The 24,317-nt window shown below is 31.8% G+C and overlaps 1 long non-coding RNA gene across 1 annotated transcript; it reads right to left on the bottom strand.

Moving 5' to 3' along the window:
* Window positions 1–5,966: 5,966 nt before the first annotated feature.
* Window positions 5,967–19,366, bottom strand: LOC127724836 (uncharacterized). Its single transcript, XR_007992750.1, has 4 exons — window positions 19,332–19,366; window positions 12,600–12,657; window positions 10,931–11,092; window positions 5,967–5,979 (listed from the first exon to the last, which is right to left on the bottom strand). It is a non-coding gene; the product is annotated as an uncharacterized LOC127724836 (long non-coding RNA).
* Between the last annotated feature and the right edge of the window lie 4,951 nt (window positions 19,367–24,317).

The raw sequence follows: 24,317 nt of genomic DNA, 5'->3' as shown, positions 1-24,317 counted from the left end.
AACATTTTCTGGTTATATTCAACCAAAAATATATGAAAAACCAATTATTGTAAAAAAAAATTAAAATGTTTTGTTAATGTCTTAATAGACATGTTACGAAATGGTATATACTCGACGCTGAGGTTGACAATTTAGACTTTAAATGCGGGTATCGTATCAAAACACAAAAGATATTTAAAGATTTAAATTAACGGTGTATCAATTGAATCTTGTATTTAAAGTGCACAGTACTGATGTCCAACGTATATTTGTTCCCTATAACAAATGTCACTTTTAAAAACTTGATCATAGGCAACTTCATTATAAATATTCCTTATGGAACAAATATTCAATAATAATTATTCCGTGAAAAATAAAAATGATAAATCCCATAAGATTTCTTCCTTTTTATATTTTGGAACACTGACAAGAGACGAGGGTATAGCAGATAGGGTATTAAATCCAGTAGGAAAGCCGAAAAAAAAAGGAGTAATGGGTCAGAGAAAAAATCCCTCGCCACCTTAGAAATTTAAACAACTTGCTTATAATTTTTGCGTTTTCGAAATCAATAGTTACGGACATTTAATTAAAGGTGTGTTTACCCGTGGTCATAACTTTTGGACGGGTTGTGCACAATGCAGAACCGTCTTATCATATGATATAATGAAATCCAGTGGGCGGTTGGGTAGACGTGCAGGCAAGAGGGAAAAGAGGGTACCCGTTTTGAGTAAAAAACTCCTAACCTAGGCACTTTTTAAGTTTGCACAATGTATGTTTATGGATTCATTTTGGAAATAGTTTGCCGGTTGTTTTTTTATTCGGAGGTTGAAACTTCGTGATTTTTTGGCAATTGTACATATGATCAACATGACACCTCTAGGGCCTCACTAGCCCTTATTAGACGTTGGGTATGATTTTATGTGTAATAATCTGTTAATACGTACTCAGGAAAAGATAAATTTCCCTTATTTTATTTTCATGTAAAATGTGACTGTTTCGACCCAACGAAGAGGATCTTTGGAAAAAGACATCTTATACATATTCCTGCAAAGTTTCAAAACATTTCGTTTTGTTATTTCTGGGGTCTGAAATTGTCTAACCTGTTTGACCAGCCTTTCAAACTGTCCAAAAATTACTCCCTTTCATATACACCCTTAAGCATGTATTTTTTGTGTTTATTTCTTTAACTCTAACTTTAACTAAGTATTTAAAAAAACAAACAAAAACAAGTTTAAACTTAAATTGTTATTTCTCTTGTACGGGTTCTATGTGAAATGTGACTCGCTTTTCGCCGATTGAACATCCTCGACAACTACGTAAAGGGTGGCATAAAATGCCTAAAGCATTAGTGGCAAATGACAGCAATTTTCGGGCATTGCATACCTACGCAGGTTTTTGTGGACATTAGGAATCATATAATGTTCACACGCAGTAGTTTCCTAGGACAACAAGATGATGCGCAACAGTTTAATTTACTGCTTGCAATCGGCCAGGTTTGAAATAAGATTACCCGGAATTTTGTCATTTTAGATAAAATAAAAATACCGCATGTCATTCTCCGTTTGTTACCTTCTATAGGCGTCATAAACATAGAGATACATGTACAAGAGCAGAAAGAATATAATGTATAAAATGAACTTGCAATTATCGTTCGGGTGTCGGGTACAAAATGTATATGTGGAACAGACTATTAGGCGCTTAAAAACTTTCAAAGTCAGTGGAAGACTATGGAGACATCCGAAAAAATCAACCAGACTGTAGACCTTTGTGCAGGTTTTGTATAGATTGATTGATTGTTGTTTATTTTTCGTCCAGTGACAAATATTTCATGCATTTTCAGGACGAGCTTCATAAGTGGAGTGACCGATTGATATCGTAATTAATAAAAAAAAAAATCAAACTGGCTTATTATTTGATTTTTTTTTCAAATCTAGAAGTGCATACTAGAAAAACCATCGACCCCCTCCCCCAGCACTCACGTAAAGTTTTCCTATATTCACAAACAATGCTATCAGAAAATGATTATTCTAAATTTGTATAATTTTAATGAACCAAGGAGTGTGAAGGATACCTGGTTAGCAACACGCAAATTGAATTTTACCTGTTTCAATGATAATCAATGTTTTGACACAGTCCCAACATTTAACGTCTAATTTGTCAACCTCAGCGTCGAGTGTATACCTTTTCGTAACACGTCTAATATATATGATTATAAAACAATACCCCTTTTTACAATATGTTAGTTAAGAACAGATACAGGTGAATCACAGGTAAATATCAAGATGCCAGTCCTTAAGAGGACCCCCTAATCCCTAATGTTGCTTAGTCTAATTACCAAATGTTGGAGAAACGTGAATAAAGGTCCGTGTTACACTTATCAATTCAAAATTTTTAAAAATTTTCAAATTTTAGTTTTTTTGATTTTTGATCAAAGATTTAAAATATCAAAATTCCAAACTTTTTATTTTTTTTGAAATTTGAAAATTTCCCCAAATAATTAAAATTTGAAAATTATAAACTCCGTTTTTCAATTTAATAGTTTAGATATTTAAGCAAACTTTAATAATACTAAACTGAACGTACAGTTTTGATCATTTCGCTTTTTAAAAGTTTGAATATTTTGATTTTTGATTAAAATATAGGAAAGGGGGAAGGACTAAAAAGTGGATACCTGTTACAAGTGCGAAACGGAATAAGAACGGAACGAAACGAAATGATATTTACAAAACCAAATCAAAACGAAAACAATATTTTCGGAAAAAAACTAAATATAAGTTGAAACAAAAGTCTAACTTGCTTAATCTACAGGATGAAAATTATAAATATGATTCTTTAAGTCGAAAAATTAATTAGTTAGACCTGATTTTGACACACTTTGATTCTCTAAATAAATGAACAGAAAGCAGAAATTATTTGTCAACTTTGTGATTGCTGCTCTAAATGTGGTTATTTATAGGATTTTTCTGTATATTTGACTCGGATACCTCCACGAGGGGCTTCAATAATGGCACATTTTTCAGGTGCGGATCCAGGAATTTGAAAAGGTGGGGGCCTAGTTAGCCAACATTTGGACTGATGCTTGTACAAAGTATATGCATTTATGAAATTTGTAGCTCCACTAAGGGTTGGCGGGCTCCCTGTCCCCCAAATCCACCTCTGATTCAAATGAGTCAATATCCCTAATGCGCCTCCAATTGAGGAACACAAAAGTTGTGTGTAAACAAAAAATCTCTGTGTAGTGATATTGGACATGTTTCTATTTTTAACAAGTGACTGAGCTTTACCATTTGTGTTGATTTGGAAAGTAGAGGACCATAGAATAAATGTGTAAAAACTATGGAGTTTTTAAATGTATACAAAGTATTAAATTTTCAAAGAACTTATTGTGTGAAAAAAGGGATTTTTTACCACGAAGAGCCGCATCACGAAAGGATTTTCGGGATATGCTAATTTACGGAAAAATGAATCTCAATTCGTACCCCGAAAATTTGACCACATATGTAAAAATGTCTCAGCTTCGAAACGAGACATCATACATATCCAAGTTTACGATATGGACTGAGCTACAGAAGAAAACGTTACCATTACCGCCTATGGAGAAACAATTGCGCATATTGCCTCAAATAGAGAATAAAAAGAAATGGGATATTTGAACTTTTTATTAAGGGATAGTTCCGTACTTGATATATGCGCATTTGAAACTTATCGTACGACAATCAACTTTGGGCAAAGTACAAGTATGCAGCTACGTCTAGTCAGAATGGGGCGTGTAGTGAGAGTGCCACACTCTCTGCACGTTAAGAACTCCTGCAACAACTCGTTGGTTGCCTGTTACAAGGCAAAATTTATGTCCCTATCCAATATAGCCTCATTTTCTAGTGGCGATCTTAATTATGCCGACCTTCGTCCTGAACGGATTCAATTACAGGACCTTCCTATTGTATTTATTGTTAATTTGATATCGTCTTGAACATGCATGAAATATTTGCAACTGAAAGTTTAGCAACCAATAATCAATCATTTAAAATAGGCCATTTATATATAAATTATAAAGAAACTAAGGTTTCAACTCCCTCAGGCAAAGTTGACCTTAGATGGATTATGCTATTTTTAATGTTCCTTTTGGCCATACATCTCTTCAATTGTTTCGGTTCTTATATATACCTGGCTTTCAAATATTCAGCTTTGATCGTTCCGGTTGTAGGTAAATACAGAAAAGCGCTTCGGAAGTATGCCGTCAAGTTTTATTTTATTTTTTTTTTTATTGGATATTCCATTCACTTCAAATGTTATTATGAACGGGAAATAGTAAATGGGCGGATTAATGTTTTTGTTTCTGTAATTTTATTATTTATTGGGAGTCTTAAGTTTCTTTGTAATTTATATGTAAACGGCTTATTTTAAATGACTGATTATTGGCTGCTTAACGTCCAGTGGCAAATATTTCATGCACGTTCAGGACGATATCAAATTAACAATAAATACAAAAGGAAGGTCCTGTAATAGAATCCGTTTAGGATGAAGGTCCGAAAACTTTAGATCGTCACTGAAAAATGAAGGTATATTGGATAGGGACAGAAATTTTGGCTTGCAACAGGCAACCAACGAGTTGTTGCAAGAGTTCTTATCGTGCAGAGAGCCTGGCACTCTCTTTACACGCCCCATTCTGACTGGACGTAGCTGCATACTCGTACTTTGCTCAAATTTGATTGTCGTACGAAAAGTTTCAAATGCGCAAATAACAAATACGGAACTACCCCTTGATAAAAAAATCAAAAATCTCGTTTCCTTCTATTCGCTATTTAAAAACAGAGGTGGACTTAAGAGGCAGGGGGCGCCAACCCCTAATGGTGCTACATATTTGATGAATGCATATACTTTTTACAAGCATCAGTCCAAGCGTTGGCTAACTAGACCTCCACCTTTTCAAATCACTGGATCCGCACCTGAAAAATGTACCGCATTATTGAAGCCCCTCGTGGAGGTATCCGAGTCAAATATAATATAATATCAATAACCACATTTAGAGCAGTAATCACAAAGTTGACAAATAAAATAAGTTTTGCTTGCTGTTCATTTATTTAGAGAATCAAGTGTGTCAAAATCAGGTTTAACTAATTAATTTTTCGACTTAAAGAACCATATTTATCATTTTCATTCTGTAGATCAATCACGTTATCCTCTTGTTTTATATTATATTTAGTTTTTCAGAAAATATTGTTTTCGTTTTGATTTGGTTTTGTAAATATCATTTCAATTCGTTTCATTCTTATTGCGTTTCGCACTTGTAACAGGTATCCGCGTTTTAGTCCTTTCCCCTTTCCTATATTTTAATCAAAAATCAAAATATTCAAACTTTCATAAATCGAAATGATCAAAACTGTACGATCAGTTTAGTATTATTTAAGTTTGCTTAAATATCTCAACTATTTAATTTTTAAACAAAGTTTATAATTTTAAAATTTTAATTATTTGGTGAAATTTTCTAAAATTTCAAAAAAAAATAAAAAATTTGGAATTTTGATATTTTAAAACTTTTATTAAAAATCCAAAAAACTAAAATTTGAAAACTTTTAAAACTTTTGAATTGATAAGTGTTACACGGACCAATAAACCATGTATGATAAGATGTTTTTTTTTCTTAAAATACCGGTAGACTGATGCTATTAATAATGTGTTTAAAACAAAACACATACTGAGAGTTGATTAAATGGAGGGATTTTTTAAAACTTATTTCATGCAATTGTTAAAAAGGGTGGTGAAGATAACATTGATGGAGTTATTGATTTAGTATAACAAAGTTCAAACAAAGTAGATATAACAATACTGTTAATAAAATACTTACCAAGCAACTATTGCATTTACATTGTGAATTAATGCAAGATCCGATTGGTTCGCAACCATTTAGCATACCTAAACAACAACCTTTACATCCGTTATCATCGAGGTTTTCATTAGAACAGAATGTGCTTGTACATGTCGAATGAGGTTCTTTTATGGCTAACAAATAAAATGTATTAATTGCAATTAAAATATCAATGGCTTACATGCATTTCTAAATATTTCGTAAGGAAACACCATTTATCACAACGAAAATGTGGTTTACTGAATGAAAAATGCTGATATCTGCAAGGTGCATTACGTACAAATAGAGAGAAAAGATTCCAAGTACAACAAACAGACAAGTCAATGAATAAAATACAATAAAAGGACAAATAACAATTACAAAACTTTACATTGTATATTAAGGTGTCAGACCACCAATTCAAAATCCCTATCTATTCAACCAAATTTAGCAATTTTCACAGCTTTCTTAATATTTTACCTTAAGTTTAACTTCATAGAAACCAGGTTTATTCTATATTGTACATGTATCACCTTTTTACATGCCAGTTTTCAACATATGCTTAAAGTCTTGTAATGAAATACTACCGTTCGGAAGTCAAGAACTACTAAAAATAATCCCTGGTTTTCTGGACATCTTAAATAAGTTTACTATGGAGCGCATTAATCCTTAATTTTTAATGCAAACTCATTGACAAGTGGATTTTGACTTTAAATGGTCTACATATATTTCACTTTCACCAAAAGTTTCATTTCAGCAAATTTGTTTGTGCGTTTAAGTATACAATGACGTCAAAAGCACTTTTTTTTGTCAATGAAGAGCTACTTTTACATACGTTCTAAATTGAAGTGGGTGAATTGGTGGTCTGACACCTTAAACAACACGGACATTATCATACACTGGAGGAACCCAGGTCTTTTAGAGGGATACGTAGTTCCTGTTCAATATGGTGTACTCGTGTTCCTCGTTCAAGTGAAAATACGGTGCTAATCCGCATTGATGTAAGAATTTAGAAAATTAGAACGGGATTTTAGTTTTGATAAAAGAAACATATCCGTTGTCATCTGTGACAAAGATATTCCATAACAGTCAACCAAATCATGACGTCCGTTAACATTTCGGAGGGATCAGTTCAACTTTATCATTTGGAACCCTAGATGCAATATCTTCCTCGTAAGTAGTAACACTTTCTGGAACATCGTGCCGACTGGGAGATATATATTCCATATGTAAGTGCTGACTGCCTTGTCGTAAGTCGAATCGTCCACTAACCCTCATTTTCCCTTCTAAATGCAATTCTACATATAATGCAGACTAAGCTGTGTCACGGTGTCCTTTATTTCAAATTCATTCTTATATGACGTTCTTCTTTCGCTTTGGAAACAAAACCATGTTCTAATTACAATAAAACATGGACTGCACGTGATTGACGTCCCAATTGAAATTGCAACGTCAGTTGTATTTTGAACAACGCCGGAGATCGAAAAGGACATTTGTTTTGGTGTTGCTCGCTAGGAAATTAAATAAAATCATTTTTAAAGTAAGTTTACATATATATGTTAACTTTTTTATAGTTAAACTGTTGATTTTCTATAACGGTTTTGGTTCATCAAATCAAAATGACCGCCTTTCGAACGTGTTTTATAGGTCCGCTTCGAAGTACAAAAGTTCTAAATATTCCTATCAGAATCGAAATAATTATATCATGCCTTGCTCTATGCTAATTGTAACATGGGTAGGCATTATATTGGTCAATATTTTACACCTCGCTAACGCTCGGTATAAGGATATTGACACATATAATGCCTATCCATGCTAAAATGAGCATAGCATGGCATGAACGAATTATTTCATTAATTCATTTTGATAGATGCAGTAGATAGAGTTATGAGGAGCTTCACTTGCTTGCTTATAGACAAGTTCCAGCATTAGATGATGGTAATATAATTACTTCAAATATTGGACAATTAAACTGACAATACCAACCACCAAAACACGACTCATACCAGACAAAAAAATGTACAAACACAGACCAAAAAATGTACAAACAAAAACAACGAGAAAGCCATTGTCGTTATAGCCAAACTTTGTAAATTCACATAATTTAGTTAGGCTGAAGCAGTTGTACGTGCACAATAACCTACCCATTTTTTTTCAGTCCACGTCATATACTGTAAAATTATAACACACAATATAAATCTACACTTAATAACCATGCACAAAGCTTGTGTCGTATATTAGCTATTAAAGGTCTCGGGATAACAAAATCTGAACCAATTCAAAAGTGAAGAAATAACTGCCTAATTTAAGCTAACAATATTAAACGATTAACAAATATGACAGACAGTAACCAACGACAACCACCTGATTACAGGCCTCTTGCTTTATACAAGCACATACAATATGTGGCGGGGTTCAACATTTTCATAGAATTAAACGTAAATAAAATAGGAGTAAATGTGTCAGAAATACGGATGAATCAATCTTATAAATGCCATAGGATTTCAATGCATATAATTATTTTACTAACGCTATTTAATTGAGCATCATTGGGACACTCCAATCAATGGATATGTCGTTTATTTAAATGTTAAACTAGAACACACCCGCGACATCGCGGGTCCGTGACTGAATTAAAGTACCTAGACGCTTTATTTTTAGCCTGGATTTCATAGTTTTCTCTGAATTCAAAATCTTTCTGTTTGAACCCGTCTTGGTTTTCTTACTACAGTTCTCATCTGTATATAAACTATAAGTATAGATAAATCGAGAATTTTACTATGCTGATGTTTACAAAGCGAAAGAAGAACGTCATATTAGAATGTTTATGACTGTGTAAAAACAATAACCACATCATGTATTATGACATTCGGACCTAATCTCTCTCTCGAAAGTAATCACGGTTTAACATTGTGAAATCTTTTTTTTTAGTTAAATTTTAAATATATAAACAAATTCATCCGACCCTTTCAGGATAATATATCGAAAAACAAACAGTAGAAAAAACAAAATGACACATATTGAATTATAATTCTATGAATGATTTTCTCGTGTGGAATAACTGCGACCCTCTAATTTCACATTTCTTCCATTGCTATTAGGAAACACATTTATCCTTTCTTTACAGATAAAGCACCAAACAACACTGTTTTATATGCAAAAATCATAATCGGACCGTGTCGCTATTTAAATCTAGAATAACAGGAAAAGTGGAAATCCAACATACATAAAATTATACCCCAACATTAAATTCGAAAGAGGATATTTTTGAAAACCACGAAACCGTTCTTCTGTCTTTTGGTTTTAAACATAAAAAGGAAGAGAAAATCTCTCATTTCTATATTGCATACCTAAACTTCACAAATATCATAAATATGAATAACATTACATAACCGGATCGTTAAGATCTTCAACTATATATTTTTTTTTAAGTTGTACCACCATTCTTTCTATGGCAAAAAAATGGCCTTTCGAAATGGTGTAATGAGGTTAATTCAACCAGCGATAACAATAAGATATCGATTCTTACGAGATCTAAAGATCTACTTCAAAATCGTCAATCACAATCTTTACAACATAGGTGTAATACCAAACCCTTTGATTTTTCTATTTTACATTACTATTCCCCATGCGCAGTTAAAAAATCGACAACATCGTCTCCTTAAAAAAACTTTTTCTACAAAAAAAAGGAAACCAAGACACATGTTTGGTCATGAAAATTCTTACTTTGTGAAGAACCACACTGATTCACACAAAAAGTACACCACAGATGATATTAGAAATTTCCTATTTTTTTTATCGATAACATATTTGTTAAGTTTGATGGGCTGATATTTCAACAGACAGTCAATATTCCAATATGTATGAAATGTGCAAACTGATGACCGATTTGTTTTTGTATTCATATAAAGCAGACTTCATACAAAATATTCTTAGAAAAAAAATGAAAAAATAAACATCATGCAAAATTCTTTTGTTTCAATTTCAGATATATTGGGGATGCCCTATTACTAAATAAACCATATTTCAGTAGGTGTTTGAATCTCATATATTCCAGTGGATACTAGAACTAGAAGATCTGCTTCAAATCTTGATCTTTTCCTCGATATTGACACAGATGGGCGACTTCAAACTAGAAATAATGAAACATGCGTTTCCAATTGTCAACTATCATTTATTCAACAGTAACATACTATTTGCTATATCGTACATATATCAATTGATACGTTATGCACATGTTTGTTCATGGTCTACAGACTTTTATTAGCAGGGTATGCTCCGTACACAACAACTGCTCCAACAGAGTTATGAGTAAGAACGACTGAAATCGACACACATAAGTTTTACTATCAAGGTCAAGAAACCGTTGACCGATACGATACATATGTATTTCAACTCACTAACGACATGTTTTCGTAGTGTTAGATTCTTAGATACCAGAAAAGTTATCTAATCTATGATTTTACAGGCTGTGTCATATTCCAAAATGTTACATGTTAATTGAGTGTGAACTAGCAGGCGGGTGATGCATGCATAATAGAAGGCTTTTATCTTGTCGATGCGCCCCTTCTCAATAGTACTTTTAGAGTTTGTGGTATTCCATCACAATTTGATTTTTACTTTGTTTTGTCTTCTTTGTCGATTCATGAACATTAAAAATCGGTCAACTGCTGTTGATTAAATTGTGTACGAAAGACCGATACACCCATTCAGTTTTTAAAATTTTTCTCAGTTCCAACTTGTTATTCCCATTTCATAGTTGACATTTCTCACTTCCAATTTGAAATTTCTTACCCTCAAACTTGTCATTTTTAATTTCAAACTAGACATTTCTCAAGTTTTATTTTGCATTTCTTGCTTGAAATGTCAACATGGAAATATGAAATGTCAACTTCGAACTGAGAAATATCAACTTCGAAATGAGAAATGTCAACTTCAAACTGAGAAATGTCAAATTTAAACTGAGAAATGTCAACTTTAACTTAGAAATTTCAATTTGGAAGTAAGAAATGTTTAAATAGAAATGAGAAATTTTAAAAATAGAATATCCTACCAATCTTTCATATCATTGGGTCATGTATCAATTGGTTGAATAAATTGTCTTACAAGTACATCCATTACAATGACAGCCAGTTACTCCATTTTTTACACTGCATTTCCCACCAGAACTACATCCAATACCAATACAACATCCATTACAAGCAGCGCTGTCTTTAGTGCTAGAACAAAAGTTGTCAGTACATATCCCTTGAATAGACTCTTTTATACCTAATCGAAAATAAAAATAACATTTCACTTATTCACTTAACGGACATATACTTATGGAAATGGTTATTCCTGTATCAGTGAAAATATTGCTTTGAAATTATGTCATTTATCTTTTTGATATTTTCAATTCTACTTTGAATTCTTTTCTGCATTTGGCTCTTCTTGATTTCAAGATAAAACCGTTCCAAAAATCAAGAAGAGATTGGTACATTTTACAAAAAAGAAACTTAAGATTAAAATGATTTTCAATTTTATGCCTTAGAACCGCAATGAAGCAACACACAGTTTTATTATGTTTTCTTTAAAATTTTGATCCCTGGTGAATTATTTAAAATATGGACAACTTTTTGACTTTAAATGATTTAAGGTACTAGTAGCATAACAGTTACATAGGGATTTACTTGAACATGCCATCTTTTCACAGTTTTAGTTTTTATATCCATATCCAACATAGATCCATAAATTTCTATAAAGTAACTCTCCCCAGAAAATGTGATGCAATTTTACGGAACAATGAGGCGAAACGTTCCACACTTGATAATAATATTGCCTTCTGAAGTGCCTATTTGCCTCATAATCAGGCAGTGGTAAAAACATAACAAACAAAATCCCGCTCAGCTTTACATTAATTTAAGTTCAGAATTTGTAATGGTGCACGAATATAACATTCGTTTCCTTTCCCTGTTCTAGTAATTCAAGATATAATTTGGTTGAAATGCACTAGAAAATCACAATTAAGGGGAGATAACTCCGTAATTTGCTATCATTCTAACCAAAATTTGTCTAGATATTTCTCGAATTACCAGACACGCAGAAACGAAAGACCTACCATTTCTAACTCAGGATGAGGGAACATTCAAAATAGGAAGGGTATTTTCGGTTATGTTTTGAACTTTTTCTAAATTGCCTGATTCTTACAAAGACTGGCACTCAAATATTCAATAAATTCTCAACCTGTCGACAGACCTGATATTGGTTGGTCAACAACTTCATATGTACCATTCCAAAAATGATACAATGATATTTTATACATACTGCAAGCATTATTCATCACCTTCTAAGATTTCAATATCCCATTTAGGGGAACATTAGCTAACGATTTTTTCTATAGTGTAGCGAACAGTCGAGATACATCGTATGTTCAGCCTTAGGAAGAAAAACTTTCAATCAAAAAACACTAAGTATTTGAGAAGGACTAGGTCTTTTCAAAGTTACATTTTCTCTGTAAGACAATTGTGCATTATACAGAAATATAAATAAACAATTTTGAAGATGCATTATTTATTGTTATATTAACATTGATTTACGAGTCGATCTGTGTATCGATGTGTTGGTGTTTCATATAGCTTCAAGTTCTAATAGATGATATTGGTCGTACCAACAACAACGTGTGAACGATTTTTTTTTTAGGTAAATGTCGGAATCATGAATCTTCAAAATGTTACTGGTGAATAAGCACCAAAGGTATATAACATATGGAATCATTTATAAAAATAGGTTTTCTTACCTACTGCAAAAACAACAAGAACAAAAAGAACGACTGTATTCTTCATATTGAAAAATTTCTGCAATATAAGAATTGCGGTTATAAAATATATATTTTATTTTGCATGACTTTTGTAATTGTAACAATTAAACAAAACACTTGCAACGCAGTAAATTAAGTTTCAATGAAAAATCAGAAAATAATTCAAATGACAATCAATTCAAAAGTCATTCAAATACCATGCTATGTATACTTAATTATAAGCCTTATATCTTTGCAAAGTTTTTACAACTTCTTGGTCGGTCGATGCCACTGCTGGTGAACATTTTCCGAAGAGGCCATTAGCAGCCCAGTAGTGTCAAGTAAAAGCTCCTATATTGACATGAAATATCATTGATGTGGTCATTTTGTGGAAACATACTTTTCATAACATATCAAAAGCATTCGAAACACATGCACAAATAGTGTAAATTAGATTTGACATAACTTTTATGAATATTTTAGTTCTGAATGCTATTTATTTTCGTAATTCATTTTGACCTCCAGGCTGTTGGTTTCGAGTGCCACTAATGAATCTTAAATAGACGAAATGACTATCTGACATACAAATTTATAAGCCTGGTAAAATGGAAATGTTTTTTGTCTGTAACAATTTTTGTATGTCATATGTTTCAAATTTGATATCTTTTCAATAGTATTTTTCTCTGTGGTGTTTAAAAGGGTTTTCGTTAAACATTAGAATAAGAATTTTTTAAATATTTGTTACAGATTATCTTCGTTTTTGTTACTTTAAAAACAACTAAAAGAGAATTTAGCAGAATCTGACCGATTTTGTAATATTGTCAAAGACTTGTAATTTGTTCATGTCTTATTGTATGGGTCATATATACTTCAAATGTATTCATAACTGTTCATAGGAAAACCATAAAAGTATAACTTTCTGTAGATACACTCTTTTTTTTCTTTTTTTGAATGTTTTTTTGGTGGGTTTTTTTTAACACAAATTAATAAATTTTATTGCACCTTTATTGATAACAATTTACTTAATCTTCAGCTTTATTTCAGTGTCCCTATATATTAATTATTGAATATATAAGGGAAATATTCAATAAGGTAGATCTATAAAGTTAGATATATTTGTGCATTAAAACAGTTTTACATGTTCAAATATTACCGGAATACGGTACGTTCCCTCACCTATATTGTATATAAACTTAGTAAAGCTTCACTTGTGTGAAATTGATGATGGTCTTTTCGTAGCATGACTCTTGACTTTTTTGGATTTGTCAATACACTCCAGTTTATAAATATACGTATAATGTATTTTTCAATTACCAGGAAGTTTGGTCCTCTGACGGTGAAAATTGTTACATGTGAAACAAATTCATTGTTACATGTGTAACAAATTCATTGTTACATGTGTAACAAATTCATTATTACATGTAGTAAGAAGGCACAGAAACCGAATTTTATCTTTGTATTTTATGAAATGGAAAAATCAGGCATGACTTTTATTTTAATAACTTTGGTTTTATTTCTCAATTCTCTTCAAGCAGTATAATAAAAGACAAGCGATATCTTTTTCAAGCCATTGAATAGTATTGTTTATGCAACGTTTTAAGCATCCATCTGTTATCGATATTCTTTTGAAAAATATATTAAATATAAAATAAACGAATGTGGTATGTTTTAAGGATACAACTATACACCCGAAACCCAAAAGACGTGGATTTAGGCATCGTACGAACTTCAACAATAAGTAAATTTCTTCCATATAGTCAGCTATAACACGGCTTCATTTATGACCAAAATGAATACCAAAAAACTAATATGGCAGTTTGCGACCAACAACAACCACTTAATTACAGGCTCTTGCTTTCCGATAGGCACATATAGAATGTGGCGGGGTAAACATATTTATGGGCACTCAATCCTCACTATAACCTCGAACAGTGATGTATCAGAACAACGCAAAAACAAACTGTAAGCATCAGTTCAAAATGGCGTGACCCAACACATTTGCAAGAAGTACAAAAACAACTAATACCGGTTTAACAGTACTCGCAGTTACTAAATGATAGTTCAAAAGCCAACTACAACATATTATTAAATCCCGCCGCATGAACGTATGCAATGCCATATAAGTACATAGTATATACAGGACCATATCATTTCATAACTATAAAGAAATACATATTTAGTTATGTTGTAAAATATCAAAAAACAAAATCAATAGTAGTACTGATAAAACAAAAGATCTAACTTCAACATGAAATTAGTATCCATTCAGAATATGTTGTTTCAAAAGAAAGACAAGTTACTTGGATCGTTTCTAAATTAAAAGGCTTTATAAAAAGCATTACCGTAAGGTTGTGATAATCGGTTTGTCATCATCATTCTACGAACTGTTTTCCAAAGTTTTCAGATATGTATGAGGTATCGATATTGATTAACTGAATATATGTTATATAGAATAATAAATGTTGTAGGATTGGCAATATTAAGTGGACAACTATCTACCAAGGTAATATTTAGTCATTTTCAGTCTTTCATTCAATATTCGGACTTATCAAATGCGGTAATTTCAGTACTAATAAGACAATTCGCTTGCAATTAGCTGAGATCTGTTAAGTTTGTGTTCAGACAGTGCAGTAGTTGGTATTTACCTGTACATATCAACATCATACTTAATTGTCTGAAAAGCTACTGAAAAGTACTGCATTGCCTGCAAGCTATTTGTTTTTTTACCTAAGTGGATAAATCTGAATATTAATTGAAAGACTGAATATGACTGAATAATTTATTGTTCAGACTTGTCAGATGATGTTAAAATAAAATTGTGCGTTTGAATGTTTAAGGATGTAGTCAGGTGAAATTTAAAAAATCTGGAATTTAAAATTGATACCATAAATCAGAAGAGCATTAGTTAAGGAACAAAATAAGCTTAAATTATTGTTAGGTTATGGAACTCTTTTTGAGATATTTGATTTTTTTTAAATGGCGGGAAAAGGAGGACTCGGACTTTTACCTTATATTTAGCATTGGCATTATTTTGGTTTAAAATTGTAGGGCAAAAAATCTAGAATCTGCTTTACTTTTGGTAATGACCCTTTTATGAGCTATTCAAGTCTTCTATGAAAAGAAAAGTGGGTGGTATGGGGCAAAATATTTTACCCTGTATCGTAGGAAAAAAACAAAGGAGTTCGAACATCTAACAAAAATTATTAAACCTGACATGAGTACATCCTTAAGTCTAATTAAATTCATTTACTAGTGCCATACCCTATAATCATGTGTACTAGGCCCCGAAATGAAAAAAATGTGCAACAATTCAAACGAAAAAACTCCACAACTAGTGAGCAGAACAATAAACGGAAAACAAATATGATAGACAGCAACCAACAACAACCACTGAATTACAGGTCTTTGACTTGGGCAGACACATATAGCATACAGGTATAGCCAAACTTCCAAACAAAACAGTTGTATCTATGAAAGCATTAAGTAAATGTTTTAAGTAATACATGATAACAAAATTCTCGACTGAATAATTTACCAGTAATACATAGATAACGTTCATTGAAATCTAAATCGTCACTACAGAAAAAAGACAAAGCGAGCGAGTTGGGAAATAAACAAGGTAAGAAGGGTCAATTGAGCATCACCGTCCAATTTCTATGTTGTGTTTTGTGTACTGTTGTTTGTGTTTTGGTCATGTTTCATTTTCCCATTACAATTTTAGCTGATTTTTGACTTGTAAGTTAGAATATCCCTTTGGTATCTTTAGTTCCCCTTTTATCATCAATTTTCGTTTTGGGTTTTCTGTATGAAACTGAAATATCCAAATCGACGAAAGGGCATTTATCTTTGATATTATATTTATTTTAAGTAAGTTCCTTTGGGTAATTCTGTAGTATGATAATATAAATTTTGAATACTCAAAGCAAAATTATATTCAGGTAACGGTAAGTGTTGTTACATTTATCGATTAAAGGAAAATTAGACTGAATTTTGCCATAAACTGCGATTCATAACCATACAGAAACATGTCTGTTATAAAAGTGGCGCAAATGTTGCCCACAAACATGCCTACAACCTATCGATAAAATTATTGCAAAAAACAAACATTTCCTATAATTGTTTACATCCACTTCATTTGAACTTTGGTGGATAGTTGTCTCATTGGCAATCATACCACATCTCCTTATTTTTAATATATAGATGTTTTCAAGACAAAATGAAAGCTTTAATCATCTCATCACAGTTCTAGTAAGTATATCTGGATATATACCTGTATTCATTACAGAAAACAGATTTTTATTTAACCAATATATTTTTTTCGTATTGTATTGACAACATTACTATCAATAGACTTAGCAACGTTGTAATAATACAATAAAAAGTACCAACAGTTTGTTTTTTAGCACTCCATATTGCATAAACATACGTATACACAGCAAGAGCTTTACTGAATCCTGTTCATGTAGTACTAAAAGCTCATGTCGAGAGTGGACCTCAGTGGCTGAGTGATTTAAGTACTTTATCTATAGTATCACTGGCCTGTCCATGTTGAGGTCATGAGCTCTAATCACGCACTTGGCAGTTGCGTTCGACTGCAATCTTAACTGACTAGAATTGCCGAAGATCGGTGGTTCTCTCCAGGCAGTCTGGCTTCCTCCACGAAGTAGCCAATAGTGCTGAAAGTGGCGTTAACACCAAAATATCAACAAATCCCTATCGAGAGTAACTTACGACAACAAGTCAAAACTGATTGAAAAATAAATATTCTGGTACCATAGAAATGTCCAATTGCCCTCGCCTTTGACCCTGAAACCATTAGTGATACCTGTAATATGTCACCTTCTATTTGATACTAATAAGAAATTAAACAAAATTGATATCTACAATACAAAAACTAATTTTTAAGGTTTCAATATTGCCAAAGAATGGAGCTGTAATGGAATCCGTAACTGCTAATTAAAATTTTTCCCATATTTGAAAATAAAATTATAAAATAAAGACAAGAAAAAAAGTTTCATCAAACTTCATCGAAATCAAATACACCAAAATTAGTAAAAACAATAGGTTCATCCTTTTCGGTCCTTTTCAGAATTGTGTAATTTTAGACTGTTTAAATCATTGACAGTCTAGATCGAAACGTATAAATAATTTAAGAGTATATCACACAAACAATACAACGTCTAGTTACATTAGGCTTTGAACTAGCTTTCAGTAACTGCGAGTAACCTTAGATCGGTACCTAGTGTATTAAGTCTTTTCATTTTTTGTGTTTGTACATTGTATCGATTTGACGATTTTTACACTTGTCCTGTAACACCTCTGTTCCGTGTAAAGGGCGGTTTAGAGCTCGCATATATGTTTACCCTACCACATTCTGTTAGTGTTTGTCCCAAGTCAGGGGTCCATAATACAGTGATGGTTGTCGCTTGTTGTCTTTCATATTTGTTTTTCGTTTATTGTTTTGTACATAAATCAAGTCGTTCCATTAATTTTGTCGAACTATTTAACATTAATTTATAGCGGGTATCTTTATAGTATGGGTTTCGCTGATTGTTGAAGGCTGTCCAGTGAATTATAATTGCTTAAATGAACGTTATTTGTTTTCTAGAGGATAGTTGTCAGCATGGCAATCATACCACATCTACTTATTATTAACTGTATGAAAAACCAGACTTCTGAATATATATATCAGTGTAAATGCACATTTAACAAAAATTAATATCATCATACGACTTTATACAATGTACAAACATCCACAGTATTTTCAAACTTGATTTTGTAAGTTAAGACAATAAATTCAACGGAAACACGCCAACGAATTATCTTTAAACCACAAAGAGACAACGATAACAACCGACGACCCTTCTTAAAGTGACTGGTTTAAAATTTTATATTGGACTGATTCGAATCCAAATTTTGACCTAAAACAGAACGTTCGATTCCTCCTTTTTATTTGCACTAAGTAGTTTATGGGTGTTAAAATCTAATAAATCGATTTAGAAGATACAAATCATTGTAATAGATTATACAAAAACTGAGGAAATCGTATGAATTTTCAACAGGAGCGAGATCGCGTAAGAGTCTCCATCTATGCATCCACACTCAGCCAAAATGTTTTTTAAATCACGAAAGGACACAATTTGATCAGACGCTTAAGATAAGTGTTGCCTGGTGGAGTTTAAACGTTAATTTTGATTGCTGACATAATAACAGTAACAATTTTGAAAATAGAAAGAGGTATTTTTATTGTTTGAATTTCATTTGGATAATTCCTGAACTTTAACATTAACGGTATAGACTTCGGGATTAATTTGGTACTAACTTTGTTTCGGTTTGATATTTTCTGCTCTCCGAGGGAGGGAAGCTTTATGTAAGAAGATTTTATTAAATTTGCTGCTATACGGTTACATTTTTTAGTGCATATAAAATGCGGGTTATGCATCAAAGAAACATTTTAAAGAACGACTACATGCTTGCAAAGGTACAATATTGCTAGTTTAACGGATTATATCTAAATATCCCCCGATGGAAACTATCCAAAAAATAGACATTTAAAATGTTTTAGAGTAAACGAGTATGTTGTTTATAAATAATAATAATAAGAGTAAACATCTACAATGGTATCAACATGTTTAACTTGCTGAATAAATTGGATTTATAGAAAAATAATATTTAATTAAATGAATAAAAAGTCAAGTAACTGCATTGACAAACCATCAAGTGTTCACTTACCTTATTATAGTTTTGTGCACAAAGTCCATCCTGACTTCTATATTTCATTTATATAATGCATTTTACAAAAAATATGATTAATAGAATAATAAAATAATGGGATTTGTGAGTTATGAGGAATTTATCATTACCGTCATATAACATGTAGTAAAGTTCAATAGGCAAAGTTTGTTTACCTTTATTTATTCTGTTTAAATCTAGACATAATTAGTAAGGATCATTTATGAAATGATTTTGTTATATGTCTTGTACGCAAACAAACAGAATACTAATCTTTTGCATACTTTCAGCCCGGAAATGGTTGTGCTCATGTGAATCTTTTGAAGGCAGTGATATTGAAAGCGAGTTTATAATTTGATAAATAACAATGGAACAGTATTGTAATTACACAAATGTGCTGCTCTTCTGTGTTTCTAAAGTTATGGTGTATTTATTTTTGAGATAATTTCTCTTATCGGTGCCACTTCATTCTCTCAATTTTAGGCTAGGTTGTGTACTAAAATTTTATTAAGACACACACCACCTATTCTTAGCCCCCATACCTATCCACGTTAACTTTTTCACTTTCAAACATTTTTGGGAGGCGGGATCAATATACCGTTATTTACACATCAGACCATACTGGTTACCGGATTTTTGGATACACCATACCAGGTACTTCATATCTGAGAAACAGGCGATATATGCCCACAAGTTTAGAATTCATTCATACATTTTTTATATTGACACCTATGCGTAGTAACTGTTTTGTTTTAGATATGTACTACTTTCCAGTATGTTTTTTTTGACCGGGCCCGATTTGATGTTGTTACATTTTTCAAAGTCTATTCGAATTATTTTGCGAAGAATTGCGCTCAAACCGGTGCTAGGGGCCGTCTTAAACGTGCAGTGAGGTGAGAGTTTTATTTTTTGGTTTCGTGTTGAAGGTCTCACTGTGACTTTGAGATAAAGAACCACATTAAAAGCGCTGTTCCTTTGCTTTTTGTTTGTGTTTTGCTGTGCATGTACTGATTTTTTGTCATTCATAGATACCCCATATCCTTTGTTTTTCTATTGTCACCCCGCAAATTGATAATCTGTTTGAAAAATGTGTGGAACTTTTAAGTAAAGTATTTCTTTATATAAATATAACTAAATCACCATTTGTACTCAGGAATCATCAGTAGGCAGATGGTTAGAAAAACGCTTTTCAAAAACACCTGACGTATTAGTGCAGTAAGCAGTTTCAATGTTAAGCATTCTTTTATTTGGATGTCCGGCAAATAAACATCGCTTGCGCGTTAAACTGTTTCAATTATTTAAAATGGACGGGTATTTTTTTGCAAATATCTATTATTCTCAGCACTTGTTTGCTATAATATGTCCCCTCTTCTCTCTTGAGCATCTGGGTGCTCGAGAAATGTTCTGACAAAGTATTATAAAATAATAAAATGTAAAGGATACTGCTGAAACCTTTTGATCCCCACTTTATGACTGGAGAACTTGTACCAACATTCGGGGCAGAACGGTTTTATAAATATCCCTGGTCATCGAACCCTCAATTGTAAAATTTATTTTCGCTATAATTGCCTTGTAACATTTCTTTTAAAAGTTAATTTGCATGTAAGTAGATAAAAAAAGAAGTTATGTAAACGATTTTTAGAAACTGAGAACAAAATTAATGTCACAATCGGCGAAACCCGTATCTAGATGATTAAAAGAATATTTGAGGATGGTTCAGCAACATAGTTTCCTATAGCTAGCAGCACAGAAAAGAGACACCTATCAACATTCATTTTTGATAATTCATGTTTTTTATTTATGTATTATTCTGTAAAGCTCGTCAAGATACCAGGCTTACAATTTGGTACGCCGAACGCGCGTTTCGTCTTCATAACAGCATAAGAATCTTCAGATTGGTATGTATTAATCTTCAGATTGATATCTATTAATCTTCAGATTGATATGTATTCATCTTCAAAAAATTTTATTTTTGATATTTTACGCACACTCAAAATTTGATAAACCAATTATTACATACAATACAGTTTCGGTCAACAAAATGTATCACAGTCATGTAACATTCTTCAGATTTTCAGGAGTATTATTCTTTATGATATAATTATTTTATTTTAAGAACTTTACATGTTTGCTTGAGGGCTTCACGTTCTTGCGAAAAAAGTCTTATTTTAAAATCTTGTCACGATTATTTAGATATGAGCTACACCCTTACCTTTCCCTTGACCTCATGTTTGTTAACTACATGTATGATTTAAGTTAATGAAAAATTACATCTAACATTTGTTTCTGGCATTTTGTGCTGCAGAATATTCATTTTCATCCTGTCTTGTGAAAAGTTATTCATTTTCAGTTCTAACCCGGCCAAGTTATTTATCATCCTCTTGCCGCCTTCCAGAGAATAAAATTGCAATATCGTAAGTTTCAAAACAGAGAAGGTGTGTTTGAAAACGAAAGAAGCACGTGTTGCTTTAACTGTTAATGCAATTGCAAGTCTAACATGAATTTATCATTTCATTTGACACAATATCAAAGTCTTATTCGTGAAAAGGTACTACAAAAAAGAGATATCGGGCGAATATACCCTGCTTCCCCATTACCCCTCAATCCATTCCTGTTTATTTAGACCAAACCTATCTAATTAAATTAGATCTCTTACTTCGTTCTACTCATATGACGCAGGCTACGATAGACCGATATTCAAATTAGATTAAGACCAAACAAAAAGACTTAAAAATAAAAAAGGTTGATTTTTTTCTTTTATCTGTGACTATTTTTATTTGGTTACCACACAATTATAGTCTGCCGTAATAGTAGTTTGGATGTTTAACATCCTACAAAAGAACTACATATTCTAAGTCCGCGATCTGTTTGCAGAATTTGTTTTTACTGAATTATATTTTAGGCACTGACCGATTTTTGTTTAGGAGGTATGGTTTTTCTCTCGTGACAAACTTTTTTTCCCCTGACTTAAGGATGTTCGCTCCACTTGTTTTTGAACTTTTGCTAGATATTCGGAATCCTCTGGTTTTATCCATGTAGTGCCATTAAAAATATTGCCCACTAACCCCTACTTTTCTTTCCATAATTTGATTACATACATTTTAAAATTTCATCTTTGAAATTCTTATAAAATCCTTGTTCTTTTTTCATTGTTTTTGAAAGAAAAAAGATGCCATATATAAATGTACGAAAAATCTAGAGAGAATTATTTCCCGCCAAATTTTCAATGGCTTATATCTCGAAAACAAGCACACGGACCCTTCATTTTTTTCTGCTTTTTTAGTTTCTTTATTCATATACTATCAATTTATAACAGTCTTTTAAAAAGCTTCTTATTTTGAAACAGAGTAGCGAACAAAAAAATCAAGCTATTTCTCAATAACATACAGTAACTAGAAAATTATTACGAAATGCAATGATTATTTCATTTCCCCCTAATTTTAAATGCAAACAAAGTATTTTGTTCACTTTCCTTCTAAACAAGGAATTATTTAGATTATATATTCAAGAAATTTTAAATTAAACAATACAATTGTATATAAGAAAAAACTCCCCCACAAAAGATGAATGGTCGGTGTTTTATTGAACTTTTGAAATTTCGCCCTTACAACAAATAAAACAGCTGTTAGTAGTTTAAAGACATATGAATATATTTAGGATGATAAGGTTAAAGTAACAATTTTTCCTTTCAATTTTATGATATTGTTTGATATGTATTTTATTTCGCATATTTGTAAGCGTTGATATGTACACCATATCACCCTTGTTATTATCTATATAGGTATTCATATCATCTTTACATTACAAGACGTCGTACAGAAAACAAGTTGTTATAAATTTTGCAATTCGCCGTACAACGCCCTGCAATTCGCCGTACTGAAAACAATAACTGTTTTGGTCCATATTCTTTAGAAAACATCCTTTTGATAGCGAATTTCAGTGATTATGAAGTCACACTATCATAATCTAAAAGTTTGACAGGAAAAAAATGAGAAACAGTTGAATATCTGGCAGGCGGGACGTCGGTAGCGATCGACCTCGAAATTTTCTGGTACCAAGTGCACAGTTTTGAAGTATAACACAAAACCTTGTCTTTGTTCGCCTCTTGTTGGCATAAAAAAAAATTAAGCCACTATCTATCAGAAAATCGTTTCGTAAGCGGTAACCTCATCAAAAAGGTAGAAAGGGTTTAGATTAAAGTATTTCTTACCTTGTTTATTTTATTCTCCTTTCTCTCCGCTTCGTTGGTACCCAATTTCCGGTGGCGATGATACACAATGATACTTGTTGTACATGAATATATTATTTCAGCATGTTCTAGTGTTTTTGTTTTGTGGGTCTTGTATTGTATAAAAAATCAAAATGTGTGGTATTTCTAAGCACCGGAAATAAAGTTGGTTTTTCATCTATTTTTCAATTAGTTTCATAAAAGAAAAAAAAAGTTAAATACAATTAATATCTTTTAAACATTTTAATGATTGTTTAAAAGAAAATCTTAAAATAAAAGAAAGTACAAATACAAGGTAAAAAATAATTCAACAATAATTTTATAACTTATAAAATTATTATTGTGACTTTACTTTCTGTGACTTTTCCTCCTACATTCATCAATAAGAAGTTAGGATAGAAGGTCACAAGAACAAATTAAAGGACAAGAAGTAACAAATTAGTTTTCAGATAATTTTTTGGCAAAGATCTAAAAAAAAAAAGAACTTCTTAAACTTTTACATATTGAATATATTTGTAGTAAAACATCAATAATTATACATTTTTGCTATGAAAACAAAATATCCAAAGGACTTATTGACTTGCCTTATGGCACCAAGAAATATATATCCTTTGTAGGGTTCAAATTTTATGTAATCTCTATTCAAAAATGCTAATATAAAAAATAAGGAGATGTGGTATAACTGCCAATGAAACAACTATCTACCAGAGTTCAAATGACATAGATAAATCAATTATAGGTCACCGTACAGCCTTCAA

This window comes from Mytilus californianus, unplaced genomic scaffold, assembly GCF_021869535.1.
Source record: "Mytilus californianus isolate M0D057914Y unplaced genomic scaffold, xbMytCali1.0.p SCAF_14, whole genome shotgun sequence".
NCBI classification, from domain to species: domain Eukaryota; kingdom Metazoa; phylum Mollusca; class Bivalvia; order Mytilida; family Mytilidae; genus Mytilus; species Mytilus californianus.
The sequence above is the reverse complement of the archived record's forward strand: the minus strand, read 5'-3'. Positions and strand labels throughout refer to the sequence as shown.